Genomic DNA, 16550 nt, shown 5'->3' with positions numbered 1-16550 from the left:
AAGACTACAGGTGAACAAAGGTCATAGTGAGACTTTTTAGATGCTATTTTGCAAGTGAGAGAGGATGGTGGTGTTTTCACATTTTATATTGAGTTTTTATGCCCCTAAGAACTAGGAATTAAGAAGGCCACAGCTTAAAAAAAAAAAAAAAAAAAGACAATGCAAAGATGAGTCTTGGGAATAGCAACAGAATAATACTGGGTATTTTAACTCTGGGCTCTACTCAGTGCTACTAAGTTATCACCACTCAGATGCAAGATAAGGTGGAGGGCTATTAATTTATTCTTTGGGACAGAGGATATAATTAAGAATTTAGGTTTTAAGCTTGTTATTTCACTGGGCAAAGTAAGTTAAGATCCAATTTACATCACTAAAAGACAAGGACAGAGGGGAGAGCTTGCTAAAAGGACGTTACAATGAATCATTCTAGGGCTGACTTTGTATTATTTATGCCTGCCACTCTCTTTGGTTGGGTTTTACATCTCTCACTGATGTACCTAAAAGTTCAGTATGAAGTTAAAGAGTAGTATAATATTGCACACTTTTATTTATTACTAAAAGATGCTACTGATGACAAATCAACATCATCATGTAATAGCACTGATTCATCCTCTCTCTGCTAATTAACAGCACAGCTTTTCAAGAAAAGTGAGTGACCCCTGAAGAGTTTGTCTTAACCCATGGAACCCATGGACCACCACCGAAAGACAAAACAGTTCCCCTTACATTTTTTTCCTGACACATATTTCAGGCAGAGTATTTAGGAATAATTTTTCATTTTCTTTTAGTTTTCTGCCCCCTTAACATACTGAAGAATGTCTTTACAGCATGAGTACACTTAGATTAAGTAAATACCCAAACCTTACCCCACCCAAATCTCAAAATATACTCAAATTCTCAGGCAAAAAAGTCACTATCTGAATGTAAAACTGAATGATTATTAATATACTTCAAACACCAAAAAATAGTGAATAAGTGTAGCAACTAGAATTGCTACTTAAAAAAAACATACTGCATAAACACAAATTCAAATTATCTGTGCTATAATAGGATAAAACAAAAAATTCAAAGACAATTTCAAATTTTCATTTCTTCTGCCCAGTAAGTTAAAAGATCAGCAACAAAAACAAAAGTCCCACAAACTTTTTACTGCAGTTCTTAAATAGCAAAACAAAGTGAGACGATGAAGCTAACTGCTAAAGAAACAGGAAAGAGAAAGTAATGGTATGGAAAGAGACTTGATTACATACCAAAATTTCAATACAATTACCAGTAAAGTACAAAAAAGAAATCAGTTATTTAAGACCGTTTTGCCTTCAATGTTCTGTTACTAAGCTAAGGTACTCATATACATGAATTAACTTTTAAAACAAGAAAAAACATTTTAATACGCTTCTTCGAAAATTCAGTGAAAAATGCCCAAACTGGGAAAATTTACGATCAGCATCTCCTAGCCAAACCATTACAACTTTTTGATCAATTTTGTTTAAATATCTCAGCTCACCGGTACTAGCATGATAAAGAGGTTAAAATGTAATCCAAAATGAATGAAAAACGCTCAACTCGTAGACACTACGTAATACGGGACAGAAATATATTGGGGGTACGTTACAATTCAACACTTGAATCTGTGAATATTTTAATCAACTACTCTAAGTCAGGCATTTCGTTTTAAAACAATTTTTCAAAATGTGTGTGTAAGTGACACGACCGCCAGCCAGCAATCTGAATATCTCTAATGGTTCAAAACGCCTAGTAGGTCTGAGGAGAGGCAACTGATTAAGCTAAGTTTAGAACTCCTGGGCCTTTTGTTGTCAGGCCAGGAAACGGGTTGAAAAATTGGGGGTGGGAGAAGAGTTTGAAATTCAGGGCATCGGGTAAACGCTGGTGCTTGGAGGCAAGCGCCGGCTCTTCCCCATTCGCGCACTTTGTGAGAGGTCACGGCGTAGTAAAGTTTGGTTTCACAGGCGGGCATGGACGCAATTGACAAAAGCCAAGTCTCCCAAGTAAAGCGGACACAGGGGTCGGGGAGCTCCCGGAAGCCCAGCTGGACACGTTTCCACTGCAGGGAGGGGGTGTATGTGTGGGGACTCAGTCGTGGAGGCTCCTTCCTCAAAACCCCCACTCCCGACCCCACACTCGGGCGGGGACAGGATTCGCCCGCTGAGGCGACGGGAGACGGGTAGGCCACAAGGAGGAAATGGGACAGGGTGCCGACAGTGAGACGGCGGCTGCGGCCGGAGCGAGGCCTCCCTCGCGGGATAGCGAGACGGGAGGGGGGTCCTCCCCGCCGAAGCTTCCCCCACCTGGAAAGGCAGCTCCAACTTTCCTCCAAGCGCAGGACGCCGCCTGGGCCGCGCAAGATTCCAAAACTTTGTCCGCCCTCCCGTCGCCCCGGGCCCGCTCCTCCGCTCGGCGCTGGCCTGTAACCTCCACCTCGCCCCGACAGCTGCGCAAGCCCATCCACCCGAGGTCGGCCCGTGTTTACCTCAGGCCGAGGTCGAGGAGCTTGCTCCGGCGGCGGCGGCCCCAATGCAGGTCCCTAGGTCCCCGTCACGCCGCCGCCAAGTTCCCCAACAAGGACTCCTTCGGCTGCTTTGAGATGTTCCGGGGGGCCGCTGGGGCGCCGGCTGTGCCGGCCGGGTCGGGAGGCGGCCGCAGTGAAGGGAGCGGACCTGGGCTGCGCTGCTCCGCGCGGCTTGCGCCACCACTGCTCCCCCTCCCCCCGCCTTGTCTGGCCTCCTCCCTCTCTTCTCCTCTACTCTCCCCCTCCCTCCCTTCGCTCCGCTCAGCCGCGCCGCCACTGTCGACACGCTACGGTGACGACGGCGGCGGCAGCAGAACCTGCCGCACTCTCCCCGCTCGCTTGCTCTGGCCCTGCGTGCACAGCTGCAGCGCTCGACGAGACCGCAGGGGGGCGCCGGCAAACCACTGTTTGCGACAGAGGAACGTGGCGGGCGGAGTCACGTCACGCGGCTCAAGAGCGGGAGGGAGAAAGGCGGTGAGTGGCAAGGGCTTCTGGGAAACATTCTCCCTGCCCCTCCCCCCGCCCCCCCCACACACTATGTGGAGTGTGCGCATGCGCCGTGCGTGTAGCGCTGGAGTAGGCGCCTGTTGGGCGGCTGTTTGGATAAGTTGATGAGGACAATGCGGGAGGCCCTTGTGGACCTGGACGTGAGGGGCTTTGCGCAGCATTTGCTAGCCTATCTTTATGGTAATCTGATTGTGAAAAGAGTGTTAATGTGAATCTTGTTTGGCGGCGGATTGAGTTTTCACCCAGCAGCGTTGCCCACCTGAAATACATCCTGCGGGGAGATTGAAGTGCCCGTAACTTTTGTAAGCCCTCCTCTTTCTTCCCTCCTGGTGGGCATTTAAACAATGCCCGATAGTAACATATGACTATTCATTCAGTAATTTGTCGGAGCCTGCGATGGGGAACGTGTGTGCCCTTGTCTATTCCTTCCCTGTTGGGTTGTCCAATCTTTTGTTTTACCTCAGAAATACCTCTACATACTTTTTAAAAGTCACTGACTCTTTAAACTCGTATTTTCCCTTCTGGACACTTTGTTCAAGCTCCTGGCTTGTCTTGCCCTCGGTGTCCACCCCTTTTACCGGTTCCCCAGTCAAGGCCATTTGTCCAGCTAACAGCTCCCATGAGATGAAGTCGCCCCCGGGCTGCCCCCCGACCCCCGACTTGGCTTACCCAGTTCTCTGTCACAGCCAGCCTTGCCACTCGCACCTTTTCCTGTCGTCTGTTCTCTTTCTCCCTTTCTGTGCGCGGTGCTCTCTGCTAGCTACCCTGAGCCCTGCCCACGATGACTTTCCTCCCCACTTTCTCCAGACCCCGCCAACTGGTCACCTCTTTGCCACACTCGCCCAGACCAGGCTGGTTGCCGTGTCCCCTGCTCCCCGCACTGTGAGGTCGTTTCTCTGGCACCCTCATCCTGTGCATGGTGTTTGGTCTGCACAGTGTCTGTGTCACACCGTGAGCACAGGACAATGTCTCATCACTTGCGTAACATCAGCTGCTGGCTCCGTGCCTGTCAATAAGGATTTGGTAGTTAATTGCTGAAGGAATGAATGAATGGCAGCCTGTCTTTCTATTTCAAAGTCTTTGGAGCTTTACAATGTATAGTTTTTGATATGAAGTTTGGGAATTAAATGGCCATTAATTAAATGTGTTTGGGATATTTGAAGGAACAAAGATCTAGATGAGTTAAAATGCTTTCTTCTGATGGGAAAAAATTAAATTCTTATGGTGGGCCTTTCCCTGTCACTGTCAGAGCAAACAGTACATTATAAGAAATGTTGTAAAGGATGACTAAGATGGTCACCGAAAACTTTGTTCAAAGAATTATATGATGTAATCAGATCAAAAGCACTGTTAGGAGCTATCCAGCACAAGGGTGTAGCTTTGTTCTAGACACATGGCTTGCCTTCACCCTAGGGAATCTGACCTCTACTAGTGTAACTCCAGACAGAGGCTTCTGTTGCAGCATTCTTCTGTCTGTGTTTTATATAAAAATCCATTTGTTTGGGGGGAAATGTTCTCTCTTAAAATTTAATTAAAGGTCAAATGATAACATTTGTCAAATAGAAAACTATAATTTTTAAATTAAAAATAACAGTATACTGTTTCAGCAAAAACTAAACAATGAGAATCTTTTGGTATATTTATTCACTAGCAGATCATAAATTTTTCACTGTTTTATAGTTGGCCTCCTAGGTATTATGTGAGCATGTTTTAAGAGAAAAAAGCTCTTAATGCTAATGTACTAGTGGTTTCTACTTTCATGTGCAAATAGAAAAGAGGGTGGTGGTTTGTAATAGCCCATTTCTTGCCTCCCCAGGGAAAAGAACATATATATTTCTGAACGTACAACATCCTCCTAATTATGTTTGCATGATGAAAATTTATTATTCTCTCGGTTTCAATATTTTTTGTTTATAATAGAGACATACAGAGTTTTAAATAAACAAAAAATGAACTATAAAACGCAGGAGTAAAGATCGCTATATCAACCATCACCATCAACGTTTTAGATTTTATTATAACCGTTAAAAAACACACAAATGATACGCATCATAAAATAACCTTCAAATGAATGCCCAGTTGGCATGTTGCATTTTACCCAACACTTAAAATATCAAACCTGTCACAGAGAAACAGAAACCTATAGTGGCATCTTTACAAATGAAGGATAATCAGTATTAATTTTGACAGAGCTTTATCAGAGATAACAGCTATTATTAATTTAAGTATTATGCATTGAATACAAAACAAAATTCAAATTAAGATGGGAATCGTGGTATAAAGACACTGGATTAAGTGGTTTTAATATGGACTCTGTCACTTAAGACTTTAGCAGTTTTGAACAAATCACCTAATTTTTCTGGTCCTCAGTTTCCATATCTTGTAGTAATTTTTATTTTAATGACCTCTGTAGCACTTTTGTAGCAGAAGTGTATAAATTTGACAGATGTATAGTTTAAGACTCTTATGAACAAAACATAACCAAATATACAATATCTTTGTAAGGAATGAAAAATGCATGCTATTAAGAAAAGTTAATTTACAGGAATTAAAGCCAGTGTTTTATTTCTGTGTTCACAACTGTGAAGAATTTTAACCGGGATGATACTGATTATTATCCAATTATTTTCTCTGTGGAATTAAATTTATTTCATCAATAATCTATTGGGTTTTACTATCTGGGAGGTGTTGTGGTTATAGATGAATGAACAGTATCTCAGAGACAGCTTAGTGGGTACAGATAAGACAAGTACAAAAACAAACTAAGGAAGAATATAAATGCCATAAAAAGAATAAAAACAAAGTTCTGGGTCAAGGGCAAGGGGTGTCAAACGAGGGAAAGACTATAAAAAGGACCAAGGGACAATTTCATAACAGAGCAAATCTGAACAAAATACAGTTGACCCTTGAACAACATAGGTTTGAACTGCACAGGTCCACTTATATGCAGATTATTTTCAATAATACACACAGTACTGTAAACATATTTTCTCTTCCTTATTATTTTCTTAATAGCATTTTCTTTTCTCTAGCTTACTTTATTTTAAGAATACAGTATAATACATTTAACATACAAAACATATGCCGGTTGGCTGTTTATGTTATCGGTAAGACTTCCTGTCAGCAGTAGGCTAATAGTAGTTAAGTTTGGGGGGAGTCAAAAATTATACACAGATTGTCAACAGTGTGGGGTGTTGGTGCCTGCAACTTTCATGTTGTTCAAGAGTCAACTATATAGTCAGATATTATTCTGAACTTGAAGACTTCACTTTCTCTCAGATTGGTCTCCTAGTCCCCACAGCACCTCTCCACATTTTTACCACTCCCCTCAAGTCTCAACCTCACAATACTCCTGCTGAGCCCTTCAACCCTGAACCCAGCAAAAGATCTTACCACAGTCTTTATAGGCAATAACTTCCTCAACTTATTTCCCTATACTTACAAAGTCTGTCTGTAATGTCTATAACCATACGCACTTGTTTTCTTCCATCACCAAGGAAGAATGAACTCTTCTCTCACTTAAGACTTAGATTTCTACATGGGCTATAGATCTGTTTCTTCCATACTTTGGGATTTATGGACCATTAACATTTCTAACAGTTTGGGAACTGACATAGGGCTGCTGGCTTTTTAATCTTGACAAATAACAGTATATACTTTTACAGTCCTCCCATCTCTTATCACCATGATTTTCTAAAAGAAATGCATGTGCAACCCCAAAAAACTAAATTTTATGAACTACTCCATTTGTTTATTTGCATTTCCTTGTGGAACAGTGAAGCCATCACAGCCCTGGTACATCTGGGACTCTGCTCTGAAACAGATCCCCTCCACCCCCTCAGGGACAGCTCCAGGGGTTATGCTGTCTTCAATATTTTCTATCTCTTCTTTACTGGAAATTAATTTCTCTTCTCTCCAAACCTAAAAATAGTTTACATTTTAAGACTGCTTCCTCATTTCACTTTCTGTTGTCTTTTTTAAAAAAGTAATAGGCATAATTTTAACCATTCACACAACACAAGTATATAAAATATATTCAGAATTACATAAAGAAAACTATAGCTTTCTGCTCCCCATCCCAATCTTAGATAAAAACCAATGTTAAAAGATTGATGTTTTTGTCCATACTTTTTCCAATGGTTATAGAAACACATAAAGGGTGGTTTTGGTTTTTATTTTTACAAATAATGAATCACACCACATATATTTTTCTGCAACTTTCTTTTTCTTGCTCAACAGTTTATCATGGATACTATTAGCTAGCTCATTCTTTTAACTAACTGAGCAATATTATATAGTGTTAATGTACTATAATTTTTAAGCCATTCCTTTATTGATTAATGCAGATTTGTCCACATTTTGTGCCATTATAAACAATGCTGAAATAACTTCTTTTATGTATATTTTTTAAATTGTATGATTCTTTTCTATAGAATTGAATCCTTAAAGTGAGATTGTTGAGACAAAAGATATGTACATTTTTTATTTTAATAAATACTGCCTGTAGAGGGTATATATTGGTTTGTTTTGGTTTGTTTTGCCACCCAGTGTTCATCTCCTATTTTACTGGGTAACAGCGCCTCAGTTTTGTTTAGATGAATTGGTCCCCCTTCTCTCTTAATCTGTGGAGTTACAAATGGTATGACTCCTCCACTGGCTTCTATATTTGGTCAATAAGAGTATATTATCCCACTAGTTTAATGTTTGATAGTTCAGAGGTGGGCGCAAGACACAATTCAGGCCAATAAGAATTAGATCAAGGACTTTTCTTCTCTGCTGGGCTTGTTGCTGTAAGGATATAAGCTCTCTTCATGAAGAGATCTTTACTGAAAATAACTTCTATTGAGGAAGAACTAAGACAAAGAAAGAAACTAGAGTCTAATGATAACATCTAGGTAGATATGATTCAGCTATGTCTAGATTTTCAGTTGTATGACTCTATAAATGACTTTTGGAGAGAACAGTTGAGTTGGGTTTTCTGTTACTTGTGACCAAAGATGTCTTGAATGACACGCTGGCAGATTACCTCTAAAATTATTGTGGTTTACACTCTAACTAAAAGGTAAAAGAATGTCTATTTCTCCATCTCTTGCCAAGACTGAAGCATGAATTTTACATTTTTGTTAGTGTAATTTGCATTAAATGCTAATTCACTGTTATTTTAATTAGTGTTTCCCTGACCATTAGTGAGATTCGACTTCTTTTTATATGTGTATTTTTGGGCTGTTCATAGCCTTCACATGTTTTTATATTAAGTTGTTTTTCTTCGTCTTTTTTCTGATTTTTTTATAGGATCCCTTTTATTTAGAGCTCTTAACTCTTGGTGTTCTGTACATATAGGTACTTTTTTCCCCATAATTATCTTTTGACTTTGCTTATGGTGTTTTTTGGTCATAAGAAGGTTTTATTTTTTATATTGTCAAATCTGTCTATTCATTCTTAAACCCACTGCAATTAGGCTTACATCCCTACCACTCCATTGAAACTACTCCTGGAAAAAGTCACCAGTGACCTCATACTTACCAAATACAGTGAACTCTTTACCATCCTCCAGAAGCAGTCATTATCTTATATTAACTGCCTACTGTGCTAGGTAGGCACTGGTGATATAGAGATAAATAACATACTGTCTTTGCCCTTAAAGAATTTACAGTTAGTACAACAGTCAAGCAGATAAACGTAATTTTAATATGTAACTGATGCTGATGTTGAGTTCATGTTATGGACTGAACTATGTTCCCCAGCCCAAAAGTTCATGCGTTGAAGTCCTAACCACCCATACCTCAGAATGTGCCATACTTTGTCTTGTGTAATGCGCTCCCATGTGTAATGTGTACCCACATTTTTTGGCCAAACTTTCAGGGGGAAAAATCTTTCATTTTAATTTTTTAGTTCAAATTTTTATTTGTTTACATTTAGGTACTTGTTTTTTGTATTATAAGGAATTTTAGCATTTATTTTTTTTAAATATTATGGTACAAGAAATTTTATGTAACAAATAATTACAAAACACAAGAACAGATACAAGGTACAAGAAATTGTATATATCAGTAACACATTTATGATACTTACTCATTGTAGAAGGCAGAGAACTCTTCATTGTTGTCATAAATTTGTCATAAGTTCAACAAAAACAATGATAGTATTCCAGGGCATTATTTTGCATACAGATATCGTTAGTGGGTTCCAGAGTTACACTTTTAACCTATAACCATAAATAAAAGAACTAAAAACATTTATGTAGATACAGAATTAGTACTACCCATGTATAATGCACAGCCTTATTTTCCCCTCACAAATTTGAGCAAAAGAGTACCCACTATATATGGCAAAATACAGTAATTGTATTTGGAGATGAAGCCTTTAAAAAGGTGATTAAGTTCAAATAAGGTCTTTAGGATAGGCCCTAATCCAATATGACTGGTGTCCTTGTAACAAGAGGAGATTAGGACACAGATGCGTGCGCAACAGAGGGAAGACCATGTGAAAGCAGAAGGAAAAGGTGGCCTTCGACAAGCCAAGGAGAGAGGCCTCAGAAGAAACAGCCCTGCCAGCACCTTAATCTCAGACTTCTAGCCCCCGGAACTGTGAGAAAATAGATTTCTCTTGTTTTATCACCCAGTCTGTGGTACTTTGGCATGGCAGCCCTAGCAAACTAATAGTTTGTCTCCACAACATCCTTTCTCTCCCTCCCCCTTGTGTAGCATCCATGTGCATGTGGAAGGCAAGGCTTAAAACATACCACCAATTCCAGGGATGAACTTTGATTATTTTAAACCATTCAAGGTAATCCCATAGCTCTTGCCACAGTGAGTGGTGTAGGAAACTTAGACTAGATAGGTAGTTTGTGTCCGTGAAACTTGAAGAGCTGGTAACTCTGTGAAAGATTTTTCCTTGTTCTTCAAACGCAGCTACTAAAAGCCTGCTGTCTTTCCATTTGGGAGGTGAAGGTCGAGAATATAAACTTTTGAATTATTGCAGCTACTGTCATTGTGAACAAAGCTAGCTTTAGTATAATGCTCCTTCTGTGGAAGACAGAGCAGAGAAATGGAGCAAAATTGGGTCCTTGACATCATTAAGCCACTGAATCAAATCAATCCCAATACCTGCCCAGTTATGTGAGCCAATATATCCCTTTCCTTATTTAAGCAATTTTGATTTTTTTTTTAACTTAAAATATAAAAGGTCCTAACAGTTATAAGATACACAGGGAAAGGAACCTATCACAGATTGAGTTCCCTGGGAAATGCACTTTGAGATGAAGATTGGGGTCCAGAAATTTCACTGGGGAGTGCTGCGGAAAGACTAAAGGAACCAGGATTGGGCAGAGGAAGAAGTTGAACTGTGATGCAGTCCACCAAAGGCCTCGGCCATTCCCGCAGGGAGCTCTGAAGCCTTTATGCCACCTCAGTGACCAGTCAATCTGTCTGAAGGCAGAAAGGTAAGGTGGCCCTCTCGAGCAAAGGGTAAGTTGTGGAGAAAGATTCATTTGAAAACTGTCAGACCCAACACTTGCAGCAGCTGGTGGGATGACTGCTTCAGTCCTGCATGGGGAGGTCTCTGCAGTGCACCCTTATAGCCATGACTGGCCACCCAGCTCTAGGCGCAGCCATTCCAAAATTCTCTTGGGTCCCTTTTCCTGGACAAACTAGAAATTTAACTACAGTCCTTGAAGCTGCTCTTGGGGCTATCGTTGAAGCTGGTCATATCCTTCCTCTGCTACCCATTCTAGATTCCCCTCATCCTCTTCTGGTCTAGGTAGCTTCGTGCAGTGACCCAGACCTTCTCCGCTGAAGGGCCTGAGCCCTGCACCACCAGGTGCTTCTCAAGTTGTGGCGGCTGCACTTGTCTGCATAGTATCCAAATTGGGCAAGTGAAAACCAAGACACCCAAAGGGATTATCCCACATATTCTTTCTTGTCCCTACTGCTTAACAGCTACTTTGTTGAATATCAGGGTCAACTGTCCTTCCCTGCTGGTTTCTTGGGATGAGGAGCCTGAAATGACCAGGCGGCAGCTGGGGTTTAATGGGACTCTTACTGTGCCTTCTAGTGGAAGCAATTCCCCTCTAGTAGCCCAAACCTCTAACCCTTGGGGAAAGAAGGTTAAAATTCCCCACGTGAATCGTTGGGAATCAGTACACAGAGATACTCCTACTTCCACCCTTCAGCTACTGGACCCAGATGTTCTCTCTGTGAAGGACCCTGTACCATATAATGAATATCAACTTAGAGTGTACCTGAGTCCTACAGGATGGTGCCCCTATCACAAGGTCTCCTTTGCACCCTAGCTCTTCAGCTGAATCTTTAACAGGTCATTTCCATGCTCCATCAGTCTACCATTTTGTCTATGTGGGGTAATGTATGAAAGGATCAGTGGATCCCATAGTCATGTGTCCACTGCTGCCCTGGTTGGTGGATCAAACACTTTAAACCCTTAGTGATGCTGGCTAAGAACTTTCAGGCAGCAGGTCTAAGTTGGAATATGTTTACATTGCCGTCAAGATAGACTGATACTACTTCCAGATGGAATGAGTCCAGTGAGGACAATTTGTAATCAAATAGCTAGTAGGTCTACCAAAAGTTTGGTGCCATATTGGGGCCAAGCATTGGTCTCTTCTGCTGGCAGTTTGGCTATTTGCCAATGGCAGTTGATAAATAAGCCTTGGTAAGTGGGACCCCATGCTGTTTGCTCTGTGTATAACCTCCGTTCCTGTCCTCATTTTTATCACAGGCCTGTTGGACTAACACTGGTGTAGCCAATGGCAGAGACTGGCTGACATTATATGGACAAGTCATTGGTTCTTGTACTAGTTGTTTAGTGCCTCTTTGATGGATGCCATCTGTTGTGCATTAACTTGTGAAACAAAGATCTTAACATTTCCTGTCCACTTTTACAGATTCATCCACATGCCTCTTTCCCAGACCTCTTTATCCCACATCTTTCTCCCTCCAGACTGACCAAGCAGACAAGCCTTTGCCAGGGCCCATAACTTTCTACACAAAGTAAATGGCCAGATGCAGTAGCCAAAACTCTGCCTAATTAGAAGCGTTCCCCTCACTGCTGTTTTTCAGGGCCACTCTTAAGTGGCTGCCTGTGGCACTCGGACATTGGGACTGCCTCCTTTAGGTCTGGAAGAAGGGAAGGCCAGGTCAAGCATGAGAAACACAGTCTTTATTGGACACAAACCAGGAGTCCATGGGTCTTAAGGACCTCTTAGTATTCATCAGTTAGTTGTCTTCACATGCTTCTCAGCCTGTTTCTGCAGCATCACGAGCTGCTGCTTCTTCCTGTGATGGATCTTGGCCTTCTCCTCCAGGGTGTCTGTCAACACTTATACTTCCAGACAACCTTGTGAGCGAGGCTCCCAAGGTAGGCAAACTTACAAGTAGGTTTCAGACACACAACGTTGAGGGCAGTAAAAACCACCATCTGCTTTTTCTTGTGGGGGTAGGCAGGGGCAGGATCCCATCAAGCATCTTGAGGCAGCCCAGGGCTGCTGGGCCTCACTTGGTCTTGAGCAGCAAAATGCCTCCCATGGTTCTGCCAATGCGATAGATACAGAGCATGAAGTGGGAGGGGCCCTCGAGTGGCAGGAGACTGGAAGTGGTTGGGCTCACAGAAGGAGTTGGCGGTGTTCATGCGTTTGTGGAAAAAGACCAGGGACCGCAACTTGTTTCTGTAGAAACTGCCAGAAATGTGGATGCCCTTGTAGCGCATGACCTCCACCCTCCTGCCTAGGAGTATTACTTGGTTACGATGATCACCTGAGGACTCAAGTGACGGCCCTTGGCTGAGTACATCCACCATCTTCGGCAGCTGCCTGGAAAAGTCCAGGAACTATTTTACAAAAGGTAAATAAATCTCCACTGCGGATGATATAGCCTCACTCCAGAACCTTAGGGATCTGTGATTCTCCCATTGGGGCATGCTATAAACTTTTAAATTATATATGTAGAGAAGAAAATTCAAATATACAAATACATTTTTTAAAAAAGCAAAAATCCTTACGAATCTCATAAATAGGGACAATTCCTGTCAAATCATCAACATCCTAGTGAGCAACTTTTAAGACTTTTTCCTACTTATTTACATAAATAAAACTCTGCAATGCTGTTTTACAACCTGCTTTTTGATTCAACGATGTGTCGAATCTAGATTTATATCATTCCTTTGTTTGGATATATCATAAATTATTTAACCAGTTTGCTGTAGATAATGAGTTCTTAACTGGGTGGTACTGCCCCCTAGAGTATGTTTTGTGTCTAGAGTATTGACATTGAAATACGTATTATTTTGCTACACGTTACTTTTATTTCTCTTTCATATTACAGTTCAGTGTATTTTGTTGTAGGTATCTATGACTTTCATTTCAGGATGGTAAAGGGAATGTTACAAAATATTTATTAGAAACACAGGACTGAGTTGATTAGGATTGAGAAGCTTTGCTTGTAGTTGGACACAGAGTATCTCCAATTTTCAATATTACAAAACATGTTCTGATGAACTTCTTTATGCATTCATCCTTTGGAGTGGGTGTGCTACCATAAGGGGTGTGCATGTTTAACCTTTTGACACATTGCCCCAATATACCCACACACCAACGGCACGAGAGTGCCAGTTCCCTCATATTCTCACCAACAAGAATGTAATCCCGATGTGTAGAGAGGTTGCTCTTCCCATAAGAGCTAGATAAGATTTTCTTAAAACTCATATTTTATGTTCCGGGGTAAATCAAGATTCCTCTCTGTGATTCTGAAAGTTTCAGGAACTTTATTCCCAGGCACTTCTGGGTGTAATTTCTCACTTCAACTGATTTCTCTTTTGTTTCAATTTTTAAAAAAATAACAGCTATGTTGAGACATGTATAATACACCATATAAGTCACTCATTTGAGGTTTATAATACTATGGTCTTTGGTATAGTCACAGAGTTATGCAACCATCACCATGATGAATGTTAGAACGTTGTTTTCATCACTTCCCTCCTTCCCTCAAACCCTATGCCCACCCACCTACCCCCTCCACCCCTACCCCCGCACATGTAATCCTCTAGCCCTAGGCAACCACTAATCTACCAGTTTTCTGTCTCTATTCTGAACATTTCATATAAATGGAATCATAAAATATGTGGGATTTTGTGACTGGCTTCTTTCACTTAGCATAATGCTTTCAAAGTTTATTCATGTGGTAGCATATAGTACTTCATTTTTTAAATTATCATTTCATTTCTTTATTGTTAAATATTCTGTCGTATGGATATACCACATCTTATTTACCAATTCATTAACTGATGGGCATTTTGATTGTATCCACTCATTGAGTATTATGAATAATGCTGTTATGAATATTCATGTACAAGGTTTTGTGTGGACATATGTTTTTATTTCTTCGGGTGTACACCTAGGAGTGGAATTGCTGGGTCACATGGTAACTCTTGTTTAACCCTTTGAAGAACTACCAAATTCGTTTCCAAAGCAGCTACACCATTTTACAGTCCCATCATCAGTGTATGAAGGTTCCAATTCCTCTACACACTCTACAGCATTTGTCATTTTCTGTTTCTTGATTGCCATTCCATTGAGTGTGAATTTGTATCTCACTGTGATTTTAATTTGTCTCTCCTTGATAGCTTATAATATTGAACATATTTTCATATGCTTGTTAGTCATTTGTATATCTACTTTGGAGAAGTGCCTCTTCAGATAATCTGCCCATTTGTAATTGGGCTGTTTTTCTTTTTATTACTGAGTTGTAATAATTCTTTATATATTCTACATAGAGGTCTCTTATCAGATATATGCTTTGCAAATATTTTCTCCCATTCTATGGATTACTGTAGCTTTCTTGATGGTGTCTCTGAAGCACAAGTGTTTTTAATGTCGATAATGTGTAACTTATTTTTCTTTTGTTGCTTGTGCTTTCGTGTCATATCTAAGAAACCATTGCCTAAGGTCCCAAAGATTTATGCCTATGTTTTCCTCCAGGAGTTTAATAGTTTTAGCTCATACATTTATGTCTTTGATCCGTTAATTTTTGTATGTGTGTATGCATAAATTTTGTGTATACACAATTTCACTTATTTACACGTGGATATCCAGTTACCCCAATATCACTTTCTGAAAAGACTCCCTTTCCCCATTAACTTGTGATGGCATTCTTGTCAAAAATCAGTTGACCATGAATGTAAATGTTTATTCTGGACTCTCAATTCTGAATCAGCTTTTCAATTTCTGCAAAAAAAACCACACACACAAAAACTATGATTTTGATAGTGATCAAGTTGAATCCACAGATCAATTTGGAGAATATTGCTATCTTATCAGTATTAAGTCTTCCAATCCAGCACATTGGATGCTTTTCCATTTATTTAAATTTTCTTCAATTTCTTTCAATAATGTTTTGTAGTTTCCTGAGTATAGGTTTCATACTTTCTTGGTTAAATTTATTCCTAATTATTTTATTCTTTTTGATGTTATGTAAATGGAATTGTTTTCTTACTTCCATTTTCAGACTGTTCATTGCAAGTGTATAGGTATACAATTGATTTTTGTGTATTGATCTTGTATCCTGCAACCTTGCTGAACATATTTATTAGTTCTAATAATTTTTAGTAGATTCCTTAGGATTTTCTATATACAAGATCATGTCATCTGCAAATAGAAATAGTTTTACTTCCTTTCCAATCTGAATGCCTTCTACTTTTTTGCTTGCCTATTTGCCCTTGCCAGAATCTCCAGTACAATGTTGAATGAAAGGGGTAAGAGCAGACATCCTTGTCTTGTTCTTGGGCTTAGAAAGCATTCAGTCTTCCATAATTAACTATAATGTTAACTGTCCTTTATCACGTTGAGGAAGTTCCTTTTTATTCTTACCTTGTTGTAAGTTTTTATCATGGAGGGGTATTGGATTTGTCAAATCTCTTCCTGCATTTATTGAGACAAACATGCCATGTTTAAAGTAATTATTGACATAGTTGAATTGTGTCTCCACTTATGGTAGTCATTATTGTTTCTGATGGCTCAAGTTGTCTCATCTTTGGCCAGTAAAAGCCCTCTCAAGTGTGCTTTTGACATGACCTGGTAGTCTTTGATAACTTGCTTGTGTTCTTAATTTGAAATAAGAATTAAAACCTATTTGCTATCTCTGCCCTAGAACATGGGCTATGAAATCAGACATCTGGATTTAATTCCAGGTTTAATAATTACAATTTGTGCAATTGGGAGAGTTACTTAACTTCTCTAGTTCAGAGTCCTAACTTATAAAGTGAGAATGATAATACATATTCATTGGGGTCCTTTGAGGATTAAATGAGACGCAGTATATAGTAGACACTTAATAAATTGTAATGTCTATTATTAAAATTAGAGACAACACCCTGTTATCATACGAAAGTAAAAGTTGCTTTCCTTTCAGAAAAAAGTTGCTTTCCTTTAAAGATAAGGTTGTAAGAAAAGTGATGCTAATAACAATTTACATTTAGTGTGTACTTATGTGCAAAACATGATGGTAAACAT

The 16550-nt window shown here is 40.1% G+C and overlaps 1 protein-coding gene and 1 pseudogene across 4 annotated transcripts in view; both read right to left on the bottom strand.

The window, feature by feature from the left end:
• The window catches only part of SCAF11 (SR-related CTD associated factor 11), a 63728-nt gene extending 60814 nt beyond the window's left edge, over positions 1-2914 (bottom strand). For 2 of the 4 annotated variants that reach the window (XM_019748406.2, XM_019748408.2), the window contains exon 1: positions 2489-2914. The gene's annotated coding sequence lies outside the window, so the exon portion shown is untranslated. The remainder of the gene's footprint in view (positions 1-2488) is intronic. The other 2 variants (XM_074325804.1, XM_074325805.1) reach the window with 1 other exon arrangement.
• A 9294-nt stretch (positions 2915-12208) lies between these two features.
• On the bottom strand, positions 12209-12844 carry LOC109456196 (large ribosomal subunit protein uL13; annotated as a pseudogene).
• Positions 12845-16550: the final 3706 nt, after the last annotated feature.

Source organism: Rhinolophus sinicus, linkage group LG02 (genome assembly GCF_036562045.2).
Source record: "Rhinolophus sinicus isolate RSC01 linkage group LG02, ASM3656204v1, whole genome shotgun sequence".
Taxonomy (NCBI): domain Eukaryota; kingdom Metazoa; phylum Chordata; class Mammalia; order Chiroptera; family Rhinolophidae; genus Rhinolophus; species Rhinolophus sinicus.
This window is presented reverse-complemented; position numbering and strand designations above follow the sequence as displayed.